Source organism: Protopterus annectens, chromosome 3.part0, assembly GCF_019279795.1.
Source record: "Protopterus annectens isolate FY-2018-M chromosome 3.part0, PAN1.0, whole genome shotgun sequence".
Classification (NCBI taxonomy): Eukaryota; Metazoa; Chordata; order Ceratodontiformes; family Protopteridae; genus Protopterus; species Protopterus annectens.
In genome coordinates, this window is record NC_056731.1 from 1,759,311,446 (window position 1) to 1,759,318,178 (window position 6,733).

Here is a 6,733-nt window from a genome sequence, read left to right on the forward strand (position 1 = left end):
ATATATATATATATATATATATATATACACACACACACACACACACACACACACACACACACACACACACACACACACACACACACACACACACACACATATAGGGTAACTTTGCGAGTGACAGTCCCTCTTTGGGCAGCTGTGTCCTGTACACTTACTGTCAAATGGCAGATGTCCTGAGATTTAATGACAAAAATATGTCCTATATTTATGTAATAGTTGCGTAAAACAGTTATTCTGTATCTGAAACACCTAAATGTCATAAGAAACCGAATAAGCAACTAAAATGCTAAAAGAATAAGCTGTCAATTAGGCATAAAAGTGAGGTTCTGTCCTTTGTACTGGCTATGGGTATGTGTCAGCCTGCAAAATCTTGACGTTTGTACCAAATATGTCCCACTTTGGCCATTTGAAAGGGTGGCAACTATATATATATATATATATATATATATATATATATATATATATATATATATATATATATATATATATATATATATATATATATATATATATATATATATATATATATATATATATATATATACATATATATATATATACAGAACAAACATGGGAACAAGATAGCATTCATAACAAATGCGAAGGAATATAGCAGTGGAATACCCGTATTTTCTAGTGCTGACATATCAAACTGGCCAGAGGTGGCCAAAATCCCTGCGTCTCTAACCACAGGTAAGATGCTAACAGTGGGAGTAACCTTGTCCACGTGCTAAATCTGACTTTCAAACGGGTACAAGGCAGTCCCTGTCCCCAGTCGGACAAGTCTAAAGCCAGATGACCACATGAACACCCTGACAATCAAACACATGTATGTGCCAGGACTATAGGCTTTGGAGGTCTGAATATACTCGGAGTGAGTCAACATGCGGCACGAGTCCAGAGCAGTAGGGAATGGCGCATGTGTAGTAGTGTGGTTTTCCCAACAGGAAAATGGAAGCCTGCTGTGTAAATGAAGTGTTGAAGCGTGTGTTCGGGTAACAATGAACCATGGGTATACATATAAATGAAGCAGAACACCAATAGTGTAGTAGTTAGAACATCCACCTAATGAACAGGCATTCACGGTTCAAGTTTGACTATTGCACATATCATTTTCCTTGTGGAATGAATGTCGCTCTGCTGCAAAGCCGACATTTAAACATGTAAACATGAATGTGTGTATCGCATGGGACTGTTAACCAGATCCCTTCAATCAAAGTGGTACTATCATAATGAATAAGGCACAAGTAAGCACAAATAATTGGCAGTAAACATATGTTATGCACAGTAAGCATAGGCGAGTGCGCCTGCGCGGGTGTAAGCAGCTCCCAGCATAGGAAATGTAATTTTGTATGTACAGATGTAATATATATATATATATATATATATATATATATATATATATATATATACACACACATATATATGTGTGTATAGATATATATCTACATACATGAAATATATATATATATATATATATATATATATATATATATATATATATATATATATATATATATATATATATGAAGAATGAACGTTGTAACAATAAAGCATACACAAGGGGTGTGAAGGGAATCAAGAGCAAATATGGTATTATATTATTATATAGTGCTGTCAGCGTATATCATAAAAGGCTGCCCAGGAGTGAGCAGAGCACCGCTACTCACACCACAGGCAGGGTCTTACCAGTGGGCGTAACATCGTTGAATTGCTAAGTCAACCTTACACACAGATGGAATGTAGCCCATGCTGGGACCACCAAAAACTGTAAAGGGCAAATGGCCATAATCCATAACCCCAGGAAGGGCACGTATGTGCAAATATTACATGGCAGGAGAGCCTGTTAATACACGAGGCAGGACAAAATATGTGTAGGGCCCCAAACGCTCTGGAGAGGGCAATGTGTAAAGGTGTGTCATGGCTGCGATAACAAGTGGATAATGCATGTTACGTGTGTAAATTCAACACGGGTGGGGTGGAGGAACTATGTGTATGCAATTATGGATCCAGGCGTGCCAGGGTCGGATGGCCTGGTTCTAATGGACCGCCCCGTGGAGGTCAGCTAGTTCGTAATAGGTATATATGCATACACACATGCAGACAACAATATGTTGAAGTACATTCTCTGTAACACATGCATTCCATTTGTTGACATAAATAACAGGAATGTGCACATACAAACATCGACAGTAGATGGAATAATAGGCTGTGCAGAAGAGGGACGGGACAAATAACACTGTATCACATTGCAATTACTATCGGTAATACGTACGTGAACATATTGCGACATCTGTCCACTGTATAACATGCTAAATACCGATTACAAGATAACTGGAGTGAAGTCTCGGTGTCATAATGAATAAGGCACTAGTATGCTGGTGAAGCATATATAAACACCATTACGAATGTGTAAGTGCGTATGAGCGGGGAATGTATTGGTTTACAGACACACAGATGTATATATATTCATATATATATATATATATATATATATATATACATATATATGTATAGACATATGTTTATGTCTTTCGGCTTTTCCCGGTTAGGCGTCTTCACAGTGGAACTCCAGTCTGCTAATGATTGCTAGTGGATTTTTACATACTGGGTTACCAGCCCTGATGCCACACCATTCACGTATGCTTCCACACAGAAGACGCTCTAGCTGAGAATCAAACAGGACAATGTCTTGCTATCAGGTGACAATGCTACCGCAGCACCACCACCGCAGTATATATGTATATTTATATATATATATATATATATATATATATATATATAGGTTCATAGGTTCATAGGTTCATACTAGGCTATCTGCCCTAGGACATTTATAAGCCTAGCCAGAGTGTATTTGGCTTTCGCCACCCATTTTAAATTAATTTTGCTATGCCCTTTTTCGAGGTTAGTATACTGTGCCTCTGTCTAACAGTGACACAAAAGTGATACCCGGGGTAAACCTATGATCTCCCATCCACTCATCAAGATTCCTCTTGAAGAGAGTCAATGAGGGACTCTGCCTAACCTGGACTGGGATTTTATTCCAGAGTGAAGGGAGCCTCTGAGTTAGGAATCTGTCCCTCCAGCATGTCCTATTTATTTCAGTGCTGAGGTTCAAGTCTCTTGAGCATGTAGCTCGATGGGATTTGGATTTTCTGAGGTGCAGCATGTCCATTAATTCAGGGTTGGACATGGCTTTATACGTCAAGCACAGTTCGCCTCTGAGTAGGCGGTATGCCACTGAGTAGAGCTGGAGTTTCTTTAACCGGGCAGCATATGGCATCTGTTTGAGCCCTTTGATCCTCTTGGTGAGGTACTTTTGGGGTCTTTCCAGTTGCTGCAGGTATCTGGTAAGGTACATCCCAAAAGGGGCATTGTACTCAATTATGGGCCTGATGAGGGATGAGTAAAGAGGCACGATGCCCTCCCCTGATCTAGATGTGAATCCCTTCATGATTAGGTGGGCTATATAAAATGTTTTTCTAACCACTTTAGCCACGTGGTTGTCAAATGAGAGATTGCTATCAACTTGGGTCCCCAGGTCCCTAATTACTTCTTCTGTACTTAATGGATTACCACCTATGTGGTAATTTGTGGGCACTTTGTTTTTGCCAAAGGGGATGACTATACACTTTTTGGCATTTAGCTTGAGGCCATGACTCTGGCACCAATTGTCTGTTTCTATGAGGCCCTTTTGGAGGATGCTTGTGTCGGCTGGAGAGTCGATTATGGCGCCCAGTTTGCAGTCATCTGCAAACTTGGTCAGCCACAGTCCTTCCATGTTGGCCTGTACCTCCGAAAAATATATATCGAACAAGAGAGGTCCCAGGACTGAGCCTTGTGGGATGCCACTTGTAACTGGTTTGGAGTCTGACATGGTTTCAGCAATTCTAACCATGTGGGTTCTGTCCTTGAGCCAGTTTGCAACCCATCTAGTGACATAGGGGTTTATATTTAAGCTGGTGAGCTCATCTATAATGGCCGAGTGGGGTATTGTATCGAAGGCTTTTGTGAGGTCCAGGTAGGCTGTGTGGACCACCTTCCCCTCGTCAATGGCCTTGGTGATTGTTTCAAAGAAATCAACCAGGTTTAAGAGGCAGGATCTGCCCTTAACAAAGCCGAACTGGGTAGGATCCAGTGTCTGTAGGTCCCCAATATCTTTATTTATGAGGTCGATGATGATCCTTTCCATAGCTTTGCAGACCAAGCTAGTCAGGCTTATGAGGTGATAGTTTCCAGGATCCGTTGAGGCACCACCTTTGTGGAGAGGGACCACTGTTGCTACGCCACTCTTTGGGTACATATCCTATAGTAAGGCTGAGATTGAACAGTAGTTTTATGTTTGGGTTTAGCTCTTCTTGGAGTTCATGTAGGATCAGCCGGGACACCGTCTGGTCCCATTGATGCTGTGTTTTTGCTTTGGAGAGGGCTCTTACCTGAGCATCTGAGATGTCAGGGGGCAGCACTCTGCTGGGAAAGATATTTGCCCTTTGGTGGGGAGGAGTTTGCGCTGAACCTGTCAGCTAGGATGTTGGCAATGTCTGTGGGTTTGGTATATTTTTTGTCATTTTGGACTAATTCTGAGCATATCTGGGAATTCCCACCCAGGTTCCTAACATAACTAAAGAAATCCTTGTGATTATCCTTAGTGTCCTGCGCAATTTTTCTCTCGAAGCTGGCCTTAGATGATTTTATGAGTGCCTGTAATTTTTTGCTAATACTGATCAGAGATGCCTTCCCTTTTGGGGATTTTGCTCTGACATGTAGTAGCTTCCTCCTTCTATTGTATAGTTTGTTTATGGCTGGGGTCCACCAGACAGGAAGTCTGCCTTTGGAGGATTGGGTCTTGGTTTTATTTGGGATTGCATGATCCATGCATTCCTGAAGGTGTTCAAAGAATGCGTTTATAAAGGATTCTGTGGTCTGGGCCGTATTTTCCACAGGCCCGGGGGCTTTGAAGGATTCCATCTCGGTTTTGAGGAGTGTGAAATTTGCTTTAGAGAAGTTTTTCACTGTGGTTTTCTGGGCAGGGGGTGGGGTCGGGATGTGACTATCCAGTGAAATTAGTTTATGGTCTGATCTTACCAGTGAGGGATACACTTCTGGTCTGGAGCATAGAGTCCCCATGTTGTTGATGATCAGGTTCAGTATGTTTTCCCCTCTTGTGGGAGTGGTAACAAGTTGTTCCATAGCATTTGAGTTTATAAATTCTAGGAACCTTTGGGCTAGGGTGTTGGAGCTAGAGTAATGCTCCCAGCCTATGTTTGGGTAGTTGAAGTCACCCAATATAATGGTGTTTGAAGAGACCTTCATATTTTCTAGTGTTCTCAGGAAGGCCAAGTGTGGTTCCTGGGTTTGGGAGGGTGGTCTGTAGCAGGCTATAAACTGGAAGGCAGTTTTACCCACTGTTAGTTGCACATGGATAGTCTCTGATGCTTCGTGCTGTGCCACCAACCTGGAGGTGTGGGTATCTTTGACGAATATTGATACTCCCCTCCTTTTTTGGTTCAGTCCGAGTTTTGGGGCCGAAAAGCCTGGTATGAGGTATAACCTGGTAGTGCTGGGGTGCTCTCAGGAGCCTTGAACCAGGTTTCTGTTACTGCACAGATATCGATGTTCTCCATGCTAAGGAGAGTTTCGAGTGCATGCATCTTGAGGTTTAGACTTCTGGCATTGAGTAGCATTACTCTTAGTTTCTTATCCCTTGTGATACCTATGGAGGTGGGTTTGTCTTTTGAGCCTTGCCTAAAAAAGGCACTATGCGGGTAGCAAGAGCCTTTGCCAATATCCGAAAGCCCAGGGGTGACAGGTGTAAGCCGTCCCTAGAGAAGCATCGTGGCATGTCGAGCATGTCATCCCAGGCTGACAGGCATTGGATCCCCTTTGAATGACACCAATACTTAAGCCAATTGTTGAAACTGATCATCTTGTCTTCATATTGTGGCATCATTCTTGGTGAGGGTAAGATGCTACTCAAGGTCAGGGTCATACCGGCCTGGGCTACATGCTCAGAGAGCTCCTCTATGTCTCTTTTCATGTAGTCCAGGGAGGTATGTCTCGGGTCATTCACACCAGCATGGCAATGACTGAGTCATATTTGTACTTGCCTTGGAGTGACCTGAGTGCTTGTGTTATGTGGCGGATCCTAGCGCCCGACAGGCAGCTCACCGTGACCTTCTCCTTGTTCAGTCTGGTGAGCGGGACGTCAGTGTGCCTCACGATAGGGTCACCTATTGCAAGTGTATCAGGTGTGTTGTTTAGCCTTAAGGGCTGTGACTGTTCGGCACACTGGCTTTGTGAGCTATGTGTTGCACGTGTTTTGTTTTGGGGTAGCGGTTGCTTGGGTGTCTGCTTTGGAGGTCTCTGCTGCTTAGGTAGATTTTTATTTAGAGCCTCCAAGTATGTTTTTGTGTGTTTATGTGTTTGGTCTGCTGTCGTGGTAGGTTTATGTGAGACTGGAATTGTTGTGAGTGTGGTTTCCTTCTCCTCCTGACTGGTTACGCCAGTACTGAGTTGAGAGAGCTTAGCCACCAGTTTGGCTATATGGTTGCATCTCTCACGTGTGTTGGAATTTGTTGGGAGGAGGAGAGGGTTGTCTGTGTACATAAGGCAGTTGTAACATTGCCTCAAGATTCCCAGATTCACCAGCTGGACCAGAGAGGAGATTGACAACTGACTTTTGGATATGCTAGTATAGTATTGGGAATTCCTTTATAACTGAAAAAAAGGG